Here is a 12,268-nt window from a genome sequence, read left to right as displayed (position 1 = left end):
GATTTTCAAAGCAAACCAATGCACATAAGCTTGCTTTGAAGATATTTGGTAGACTTTAAAACATACGCGAGCTCACCCACATATGCAACTATATGGACATGAGTGTGCATGTATACATATTTTATATCGTGCGCACACACAATATAAAACATACATAAATCTGCCCAATGTTCGCTTAGCAAAAAATACGCAGCATGTATTTTAAACATAGCTGCACATGTTTTGATGTATCTGGCTAAGTAGCAAAAAATATCCGGCTAAGTAGTGCTGTAGTGGCTTATCTGGCTAAGCCTAGGTGTTTAATACTTATGTAAGATAGCCAGAAAAGTAAAAGAAAATTGCTACATAGGTGGATAAGTAAGACAGATAACTAGCATTTGAAGACTTATTTGGCTATCTTAATTATCCATCTAAGTGGTGCTTTTTAAGACTTAAGCAGATAAGTGGCAGACATCTGATATATATGCATATCTGTGCTCCTAATTTTAATCGTTTATATGAGGAAACGTAAAACATATTTTTCTTAGCGCTTGGCTTTTGCATGTGTAAATTATCAAATTTTATAACATGCGATTGTGAAAGAAATTACCAGTTACACCAATTAGTCCACAAGTTTGCGCAGTCTATTTCTAGGTTGTCAAGACCCTGACTCCCCTCCTCCCAGTTCTTCAGCCTGCACTCTCCCCAGTTTACCCAGACTTCTCACCCAGTCAGTATTTGCCTATAAAGATAATTATCAGGTGTAAATGTGTGCAGCTAACACTGGTATACCAATTTTTAGAAGTCATTTGCTTCAGCAATAAAATATGCAATATATTATTGTTATTGATGTGCTAAATTCAAATATGAAAATGAAACCAGCAGATTGGCTGCTGTTTCCATATTTAAGTTTTTATATTTTACATCTATAACTATTACATAGATAGTGCGTAGATCATAGAATGTTATCATAAATTGTAAACTTAGGTCTTTTTGTGTATTTATGGTTGCATAACATTTATCCTGTCCTGTTTATGAAACATTTTAAAAATTAAATCAGAAAAGAATTACAGAAATAAAATTTATTATGAAACAAAAGGCCAAAAACTATTATATAATATATATATGTGTGTACATAGTTTAGGCCTTATTCCGTTGCCACTCAGCTCTTTTTGGCTTGTCTCTTGTATACATTAAATGGTATCAGGGCAAATGGAGCATTTGCCCTGATACCATTTCCATTGCTGCAGTGTCCTGGTGAAATCGCTCTCCATGCTCATTTCTCACTGACCCGCAGTGTGGTGGAAAAAAAAATCTACATAAGAGTGCAAAATATATATCTTCAGTGACATGTTGCAGCCAAGACTTTTGTATGCCTTGAAGAGGTTTGCCACCAACTCCTTGTAGTTGTATGCCTTGTTGTTTCTGAGAAAAATTGATACCATTAACTGGAAGGCTTTGCAAACTGTCTTTTCCTTGACACACAATGCATGGTTAATATGTGGGCCCGAACCCGATAAACAGAGCCCACCCTTAACCGCAGCGACGGGCCCCCCCCCCCCCCACGACAGACGGTGATGGGGCGAGGGGGGGATGGGGGGGGCAGGGGAGGGTGGCGCTCGAAGACAGGGAGCGCAGGCATGAACAGTTAGGTCACGGGTGTTCTTACCCCCCCCCCACTCCCCGCCGAGTTGCGCCAAAATGTGAGGTGGTGCCATAGCCCCGCCCTGGGCTATGACACAGGGAGGGAGCGACAGAGGCGCATGGAGATGACGTCGCAGGCCTTTAAAAGGCCACGATGGGCAGGAGGCAATCCCTTTTGGATTGCGCCGAGCGAAATGAAGGATCGTGCAGAGACCAGAAGAGAAGGCAGCGCCGATGGAATGAAGAATCACGCAGAGACCTGAAGAGAAGGCAGCGGCACCGCGGGCCCAGGCAGCGATACAGCGGCTCCTTCTTAGTTCCCAAGATCTTACTGCACCGGGACTGCCCCAGGCTGCTGGGGCTCCTAGCAGCGATTGCGCCGGGAGCATAGGTAACACAGGGGGTCTCCAGCCGGGATTGACCACATGGTTGCCCAGACAGACGGACCACCCAGCAACAGAAATATTCCCAAATAACAGCAAGTATAAAAAAAAAAATTGTATTTGTTTTAATCCCCCCCTTCCCTCCCACCCCGCTCTGGCAGGGCAAACTGGACTCCTTACCCCCAGCCAGGTCCGAGCCTAGCATAGCCAGCCAATGCCCCCAGCAGCAGAACAGGCACAGGATGGGAACAGGTAGTCCCTCTACCAGGTATCTGTTTCCGCCGAGCCTACCAGGCCCCCGCCCCCCCAGGGGGAGATTACCCTGCAGGGCCCCTGGGCATATGTATAAAAAAATATATTTTCAACAACCCACCCATTCTGTGGAGCAGCAGGCCAAAGGCAAGAGCAGTGGGGCTATGTGCCGGGAAGCCAGAGCTTAGTTCCCTCCCAGGCAAATTATAAAAAAAATAAAAATAAATAAATAAATACATCCTTATAAATAAATATGTTAATAATCTGTTAGAGCCTGCTAGGTAGTGAGCACGGGATAGGAGAAAGTAAATCAAACAGCGAAACCCTCGCTGGTCTAAGTGTTATGGCCGCCAACCGCGGCAAGCCGTGACCAGGGCCGACTGTCATGGCCGCCAGCCGCGGCGGTCCGCGGCCGGGACCAGGTACTCACCCGTGGCATCAGGTGGGCCCGGAGGCTCCTGCAGGAGCAGGGAGCCTCCTCCAGTGTTCTTCCCACAACCTTGGCTGCTGCTCAGGCCGGCCGCGGAGCCGAGCGGGGCTGAGCTGACTCCTCCGCCTTCCTGGCTACCTTAGAGCCGCGCGCACGGCTGAAGACAAGATTTAAAAGGGACACAACAGGAAATGGTCATGGCTCCCTTCTGAGACTCCTCCCTCTTGTTAGGTATTTAGGGCAAGGTTTGCTTCTCAGACATTGCCTTGGTATTGGCTTCTGGTTCCGGATTCTGCACTGGTGTTCCTGGTCTCCGTTCTTGGTCTTCGTCCCGCTTCTGTTCTAGAGATGTGAATCGTGTGATCAATCGTCTTAACGATCGATTTTGGCTGGGGGGGGAGGGAATCGGATCGTCGCGGTTTTGTTTTTTTAAAAATCATTTAAATCGTGGGAGGGCGGGAAAACCGGCACACTAAAACAACCCTAAAACCCACCCCGACCCTTTAAAATAAATCCCCCACCCTCCCGAACCCCCCCAAAATGTTTTAAATTACCTGGGGTCCAGTGGGGGGGGTCCCGGTGTGATCTTCCACTCTTGGGCCACGGCTGTGTTAATAGAAATGGCGCCGGCGCCATTTTGGTTCCTGTCCCCCGACGTCACGAGTGCAGGAGATCGCTCCCGGACCCCCGCTGGACCCCCAGGGACTTTTGGCCAGCTTGGGGGGGGCCTCCTGACCCCCACAAGACTTGCCAAAAGTCCAGCGGGAGTCCGGAAGCGACCTCCTGCACTCGGCCATATTGCAAAATGGCGCCGGCCGTATGGCCGTATTGCCATATTGCAAAATGGCCAATTTGCACCTGGCTTACTACTGGACTGGCTGTGGATCCTTCTCCTGGCTTGCTTCAGGACTGGCTGTGGACCCTTCTCCTAGCTTCGACCCTCGGAACGGCTTTCGACTACTCTTTGGCTTCGACTCCTGGACTGACTCGACCTGCTGGAGGCGCCAGCCATCTGGAATCTATGACCTGCAGGAGGAGCCTGCATCCAGACCAATCTTCAGTCCCGAGGGAGTCTCCTAAGTCCCAGTGGCTGGGTTCCTACGGGCCCCGCCTGGGGGAACCGCGAGCTTCCAGGGCGAAGTCTTGTACTCGACTGGCGAACCTTCAAGCCTCGCCCTCCGACGGTAAGGACCAGAGAGGGTTAACTCCCTCTTTGGCAGTGCTAACCTTACCTCGGAACAGGGGTCCACTTCCGGATTCGTAACACTAAGGGTTGGGAACCAGGTTAGTAATGTTGAGGCTGTGGGCCCATAGCCCCACCGGGTCGGGAGTGGCTCAGATTGCACCCTATATGTGGGAGAGGGTGTTACTGAATCAAATGAATAGAAAGAGGCTTTTTAATAGTGGCCATAAAGATAGACCCTGAACCAGGGAAGCCAGAATTCAACCCCTACCCAGGCAAACTACCAGTGGGCACCGGCAAGGGAAAGTATGGCCCGCAAACTGGTATATTAAAAAATAATAATAAGAAGAAGAAGAACTGGGCTTATATCCAGTGACACTAGGGTTACAGTCCCAATTTTTCAAAAAGCAGGCCTGGGGCATAAACCACGCCCCTTAAAATATAAGCAATGGAGCGGCCTAGCTAGCTAGAGTGGTAAGACATGAAAGTTGGGTCTTGGATTCATGGTTCATATCCTAAACAAGTCGGGCGGCAAAGATTAATTTACATCTTGTTCACAGGTTACCTATAACATAAGTAATATTTCATCTGGTCCCGACAGCAACATTGCAGTGACAGTCGCGAAGGAGAGTGGACAGACAGGATGAAAACTCCGATCAAGGCTTTCCACAGGCGCTAGAAGAAACAATGAAAACATGCTGACAGCAGGGCAGGAAAGTATATGCAGCAGAAAGAGAACAAGAGCGGAGAGCAGCAGAAAAAAAAAATCGCAGAGGAGAACAACGTGACGCGAATATGAGGGAACCTCAGGCAAGCGAGGCAATGCTTGCCAGCAGTCAGCATGATTACGGGGACAAGAGGGAAAGAGGTCATGGTGGTAGGGCCACAGCAGCCCACCTCTGAGAGGGCGATGGCAACAGACACATCACACCAGAGCACTCTCGGAAGCTCACAGCCGCAAGCCAGCCGGAGTGAGAATCAAATGCCTAACAGCAGAGACAGATTCCCGCGCACGACACTCGGCGAGAATTACACTCCCACAGGCAGGTCACAAGGACAAGCCGGAGGCAGTAACCAGATGTACTCTACATGGCAGAATCCGGACAGTGCTAATTGGTACCCAAGAACACCATGGGGTCCCAGCGTCCACAGCCCATTCCCAGGATGGAATCAACAAGGGAGGCCATGGGATTGCAGGCCGTATGGTGGAATGGTAGCCAGCAATTCTTCCAGCCGCCGTGGTGGTCATGGCCAGCACCACCACAGGGGCCATTCGCCAATCAAGAAGGAGGGCAGGCTCAGCGAGCGGCAACATCGAGCTACGAAAATGGTACTAGCACATGGGAAGGAGGTACCGAAAGATGAATAGTGGAGGCACATAATAGTGCTAAATTATCAGCTGGAGAAGGAGCAAATGGTACAAGGGGCCCAGAACGACAAAAGAGGGCCGCAAGACATTCAAAATACAGAAAAAAGACCAAGCACCAGCCAAGTTGACCAATCACAGCATACGGGAGACAGCAACGCCTGTGAGTGTGGGGTTAAGGTTGGGGGAAGCAGGCAGAGGGCTGCCTCCGCAGTGTGGAAAACAGTACAGCGTCAGGGGAAAGAAAGTGCAAGATGAAGTGCAGGCGCAGGTCAAGTTCCAGTTCTGACAGTTCTTCCACATCATCATCAGAATGCGCAAGCGGCAGTGACCAGCAAACAGCAACCAAGGCAAGGGATAAGGAGTCCAGGGGCCCACCCGCACTCACCACATTATCAGAATTATGGGAGGGAGTGCCCAAACAAATGCGAAAGAAAATCTGTAAAAGAAAATACATTGATATATTTAGCACTCTGCACGGGCGTCGCAGATCGGAAGACAGGAAAAAAGCAAAGGACGGTCCAGTATCAACTGAAAAGGAGATGAGAATTCCAAAAAACATCATGAAAAGGATAAAGGCTTTCCTATACATGACAAGTGTAGTGGAACATCGAGACTCGTCACAATACGGACCCATGTTAAGCTACGCAGTCAACATACTACAAGCTTACCAAGAGCACGAAGGTTAGGCCTGGCTCAATTATGACGAAAAAGTCTGCGACAAAATGTAAGAGAACCGGTTCACGGAATGGGGAATGCAAGATGTCAGCCTATTGATACAGCATATGATGCATAAAACAACGGAGCAAGGATTACACTCAAGAAACACAAGAAGTTCATCGCCCAATAGGCTTTCATCAAGGCAAGCACAGTCACGGGATAACACATGCTGGCAATATAATAAAATAGCATGCAATTTCCAAGACTGCAAATTTAAACATGTGTGTTCAGCATGCACAGCGCCACACCCACCAACAAGATGCCCTAAAAGACTAGCTACAGGGAGTAAGGATAAACAAATCTGACAATGGGCAGTTTGGAAAGGCTCACTCATCCATCAACCTGGAAAAGATGAGACCATGGCTGGAATTATACCCAAATTGACAGAAAGCACTGAAGTTAGTGCAGGGATTTCGCGAGGGATTCATAATCCCAGTTCAAGGACAGATAAAGAGCACAATGAATGGCAACGCACCATCAGCAACAAGGCATGCAGACATTGTGCAAGAAAAGTTGGAGATTGAATTAGCACTCGGCCGAATGGCTGGTCCGTTCCAAAAACAGTCGTTTCTGAAAATGTGCCTGTCACCATTGCAGTCATTCCTAAAAAGGAAAGAGGAAAATATCGACTCATTCAGAATTTATCATATCCCCCAGGAGAGTCAGTGAATGATCAATTGCCACAAGACGAATACATGGTACAATACACATCCTTTGATTCGGTGGTAGTGCTACTCTGAACATGTGGAGTGGGGGTATTAATGGCAAAGACGGACATAGAATTGGCATTCAGGCTTCTCCCGGTACATTCTGAGAGTTTTCTGTTGCTGGGGTTTGAATTCAAGAATACATTTTTCTTTGATAAACGCATGCCAATGGGATTTTCAGTCTCATGTGCATACTTCGAGCTGTTCAGCTCATTCCTCATTGCGTAACAGCTAAAAAGACAGCTTCGGACAAATTATACACTACTTGGACGACTTCCTATTCATCAGACCAAGGGATTCAAACACATGCTACAACTTGCTAACAGAATTCCAGAAGATGGCCAGGGAATTTGAAGTACCATTGGCACAAGAAAAAAACGAAGGCCCAGCAACAATAATATCATTCCTGGGCATCGAGTTGGATTGCACAGGATGTTAGCCAGACTCCCAGAAGAGAAAGTTCAGAAACTCCGCAAGATAATACAACAAGCAGCATCAGCAAAGAAAATAACTCTGCAGGTTGCCCAATACATTCTGGGAACATTGAACTTTGCATGCAGGGTTATTCCCATGGTTAGGGCATTCATGCGAAGACTAGCAGCGGCAACAATTGGCATTCAATGACCTCACCATTTCCTAAGAGTCTCAAAGGAAATACATGCAGATTTCAAGATAAGGAGAGCATTCCTTGATTACTTCAATGGTGTATCTGTTGTACAAGGTGCACCACTTTCCAGCAAGGACCTGAACATTCATACAGATGCATCAGGAGGCTGGGGTTTTGGGGTGATTTGCCAAAGCGCTTGGTGTGCTGAACCTTGGTCAGAGGAATGGATTTCTATAGGGCTCATGAAGAACATAACCTTTTTGGAGCTCTTCCCTATCTGGGTGACGCTAGTATTATGGAACGAGAGGCTCAGGAATAAACATGTAATTTTTTGGTGTGACAACCAAGTGTTGGTACAGGTACTGAACATGCAATCGGCCAAGTGCCTGAAAGTTGTCAATCTCCTCAGGGAGATAGTGTTAGTGGCATTGTGAAACATAACACTGTGAGCTAGGCATGTGCCGGGGATATGTAATGGCGCAGCGGATGCTTTACCCTGTGCTAAATGGCATTTGTTTCATAAGCAGGTACCAGGAGCAGATGAAGCAGGGACAGCAATGCCGGCATACCTATGGAAAATTGGTCTGTAATCACAGTTGAGTTGGTACGAAGATCGGTCGCACCATCTACATGGAAGTCATACTGCCAGGGCTACGATTACATGACTAACTTCCTGAAGGAAAACAGATGGCAGCAAGGCTCAGTCAGCGATGAATTAATCATCAAATACGTCGCCACAGCAAAAGAGAATGGTGTATCAAGGAATGCTGTATTTAAACACTTAAGGTACACTACACTGAGGGCACTATTAAACTACCGGTTCTCTTACCCAAAGTAGTTATATCACCAATAAGAGAACTCAAAAACTTTCTCAATTTTATCAATGTTCAATTTCCCATATTTATTCATGAAATATACACTTCTTAAAAGATCCTATCTAGACAATAATTACTCTCTAGCACACTCATCCTTCCATACATCTGTCATACACACATATAAAAACAACATATTATAATGTGAATTCCATCACCACAAATTTGATTTCAATTCGGATAACAATGTAAAATAAATTTTACAATATTATATAAATTTAATATAATATATGTTATACAACATTGCATTTGTTTGAATATCTATGACTTCGTTTACTTATGTCACCGCATCTAGGCTTCTCTTTGAGTTCTCTCAATCAAACAGCGACATCGTCCATTGGACCTATCCACCTCTGCACATCATGAAATCGTTATTCACAACTTGACAAAATTAATCTCCGTGATTGTGTTCAAGTATTCTTTCATCCATATAATTTCCAAAACGTTGGTAAGAATAATTCCACATATATAACTTCGCTAAATCCGGAAGCTCAATGGTCCAATCGAATGGTCCAATCGAATGGCAGGCATTTCTATGAGGGACTTGCTTTGGTCCATATGTGAGTTTTTTTGTTAATGAATTGCTTTGTGGGATAAGTAATGAGGAATGGTTTATAGGTGGGATCAGTCAGGTACTAATTGGAAGTTGTATAAAGAATTTGTCTCAAGTTGATGGTTTTACAACATGCCGTTGTACGTGATGTCATCAGTTCCGGAGGAAATGTGAGTATGTGGTTAGTTGGTTGAGCGTCCTGTTCCAGGCTTTTGTTAAGTTGCGTTTTTTAAGCTGCTGTTAGATGGTAGTATTCGCTATTTTTTTGGTTGCAGGGTTCGCTTCCGGATTTAGCGAAGTTATATATGTGGAATTATTCTTACCAACGTTTTGGAAATTATATGGATGAAAGAATACTTGAACACAATCACGGAGATTAATTTTGTCAAGTTGTGAATAACGATTTCATGATGTGCAGAGGTGGATAGGTCCAATGGACGATGTCGCTGTTTGATTGAGAGAACTCAAAGAGAAGCCTAGATGCGGTGACATAAGTAAACGAAGTCATAGATATTCAAACAAATGCAATGTTGTATAACATATATTATATTAAATTTATATAATATTGTAAAATTTATTTTACATTGTTATCCGAATTGAAATCAAATTTGTGGTGATGGAATTCACATTATAATATGTTGTTTTTATATGTGTGTATGACAGATGTATGGAAGGATGAGTGTGCTAGAGAGTAATTATTGTCTAGATAGGATCTTTTAAGAAGTGTATATTTCATGAATAAATATGGGAAATTGAACATTGATAAAATTGAGAAAGTTTTTGTATTTAAACACTTGGCAGGACTGTTGTTCTTTTTAAGGCATGGGGGTGGGGTGACCCCCACTAAGTCCTTCAACCTGAAGAAAATGATGAGAGGATGGACAAGGAAAATTGGTCCTACTAGCAACATCAGACATCCCATTACACACGACATGTTAAGGTTTCTCTGGTCAATCCTATCATCAATCTGTTCATCGGAGTTTGAAACGGAGCTATTTCTTCTGGCCTTCTCACTTGCATTTTTTGGAGCATTGTGAGTGAGTGAATTGGCAGCCACCAACAAAGAGGACTCGGGAGATAGCGGATTACTTCGGAAGAACGTGATACTGAAGCCAGAGACATTAACTATCACAATACACAAGTCAAAAATGGATCCAGATGGAAGAGGAACCACGCTGTCGCTAAAACGGGTGACAAGGTGTGACACTTGCCCGATAGATAATGCAAAGAAGTACTTGAACCTGCGGCCAGAGGGGGGAGTACTAGAGATGTGCAGAGGGATGCTATACGTTGCATTCAGGATTTGTATTCGTCGGGGGGCAGATACGTTGCATTTGGCAAATGGGGCCCTCGATACGTTCATGCGTTAATTCTTATTAGTTTCCCAGCTAAAATTGAATTAACTACAACCCCCCATCCTCCTGACCCCCCCAAGACTTACCAAAACTCCCTGGTGGTCCAGCAGGAGGTCCGGGAGCCATCTCCTGCACTCACACCCTCGGCTGCCGATATTCAAAATGGCGCCAATAGCCTTTGACCTTACTATGTCACAGGGGCTACCGGTGCCATTGGTCGGCCCCTGTCACATGGTAGGAGCAATGGATGGCTGGCACCATCTTGTGCTCCTACCATGTGACAGGGGCTGACCAATGACACCGGTAGCCCCTGTGACATAGTGAGGGCAAAGGCTATTGGCGCCATTTTGAATATCGGCAGCCGATGGCCTGAGTGCAGGAGGTCACTCCCGGACCCCCACTGGACCACCAGGGAGTTTTGGTAAGTCTTGGGGGGGTCAGGAGGGTGGGGGATTTGTTTAAATTTGCTCTTTTAGACGGCCGAATAATTCAACGAAGATTTGTTGTATTCGTGGGGAATCATGATACGTTTCACTTCCCCATGAATATAACGAATATGGCCCTATACGTTGCAGATTACCAATACGTAGGAAACGATTGCACACCCCTAGGGAGTACACCTGCTGATACATAAGAAAACTGAATTTGGACACAAAAAAATTTACCACACACTCGTTCAGAATTGGGGCAGCTACAAGTGTGGCGCAAGCTGGGCTTCAAACGGCCACAATAAAGAGAATTGGATGGTGGCGGTCCAATGTGGTTAATACCATAATTCTTGATTATATTTTACAGATCAACAAAGGGTTCAATGCTCAGCTTGGATCATTGGTCACTCATATATACGTTGGGCTGCTAAGAGAGCAAAGGAATGACCCTATGGACAACACCTAGGATTGGCACCACAAGGGTGGGTCATATCATGAATGGGAAAGCCTGGCATGCGCTAGGAACAGTTATTGCCCCTACTATGGTGCCTGAGGAATTCAAGGGCTGCTCCGGATGTAATAATAATACATCTGTGTTCATTGACCTGCAAGTGATTGATAAAACAGGCAAAAAGCGACCTGGCCAGGATAGCTGAATTATACCCAAATGCCGTTCTATTCTGGTCGGACATCATCCCACATCCTAAGTGGAAGGATTCTAAGCTATGGAGTTGGGGTTGAAAGAAAGTTAACCGTCAGATCGGATTATGGACACAAGAGAGAGGTGGCCAACAAATAAGACACCAGTGGGCTGATGATAAGTGTCCAGGCCTCTTCAGACATGATGGAGTGCACCTGTCGGATGTGGGTTACGACATATTTAATAACGCAATACAGGATGCCATGGAGGCATGGCATGACAGACATAGAGGACAAAGGCTGCAGCTTATTATTTAATTGGGGGAACACGAGGCAAGGGTCCCCCTACCTTGAGTCTTGGTGGTTACCCAAGCCAGTTGGACATATTGCAAGTGGTGCCAGTGGCATCACAGGACAGCATGGAAGCCGATCAGTGCTGGGGGAGGCGCAAAAGGTGGGGACATGGAAGGCGCCAAGGATCGAGGCCCCCTTGCTCGAGGACAAGGTGGGGGGCCCATGGAGTAATGCTGCCTTGCTTGGTCCCTATGGCAGGCAGCGGTGAAAAACATCTTACCGGCTCGGGTACCCAGGGAAGTTTTGCCATGACATGTTAAAATAAAAGCTGCGGCCTTATTCTACCAATGACAGTTTCTATGTTTGTTCATTTTATAAAAGTGAATGAGTAATTGTGATTTGAGGAACATCTAAGATGCACGGAGGTACAGTCGATGGCCAAGCAGGTGAGAGTGGTGGCTGCAAGCGTTAAATGCATTATCGCAAAGAAGTTCACAAAAATGAGGGCCAGCAAAGACACATTCCTTTATCTTAGCTTCACTTAACCTTGGAAATTGCATTTTGTTTCCTGCAGAACATTTATCCTGTTTGACTCAAGTCTCTTTTTAGCATATAGTGCTACCCCATCCACCAATTTGATCCATCCTATCATTTTCATATAATTTGTACCCTGGTATCTCAATGTCCCATTGATTATCCTCCTTCTATCAGGTCTCTGAGATGCCATTATTATCTACCTCTTCATCCAGTGCTATACACTCTAACACTCCCATCTTATTTTTTAGATTGTTTGTATTTCAAGGTATGTTTCTTGTTTGTATTAACAACCTGCTCATCAAGAGTAATTTAGAATCTG

Source organism: Rhinatrema bivittatum, chromosome 1 (genome assembly GCF_901001135.1).
Source record: "Rhinatrema bivittatum chromosome 1, aRhiBiv1.1, whole genome shotgun sequence".
Lineage (NCBI taxonomy): Eukaryota > Metazoa > Chordata > Amphibia > Gymnophiona > Rhinatrematidae > Rhinatrema > Rhinatrema bivittatum.
This window is presented reverse-complemented; position numbering follows the sequence as displayed.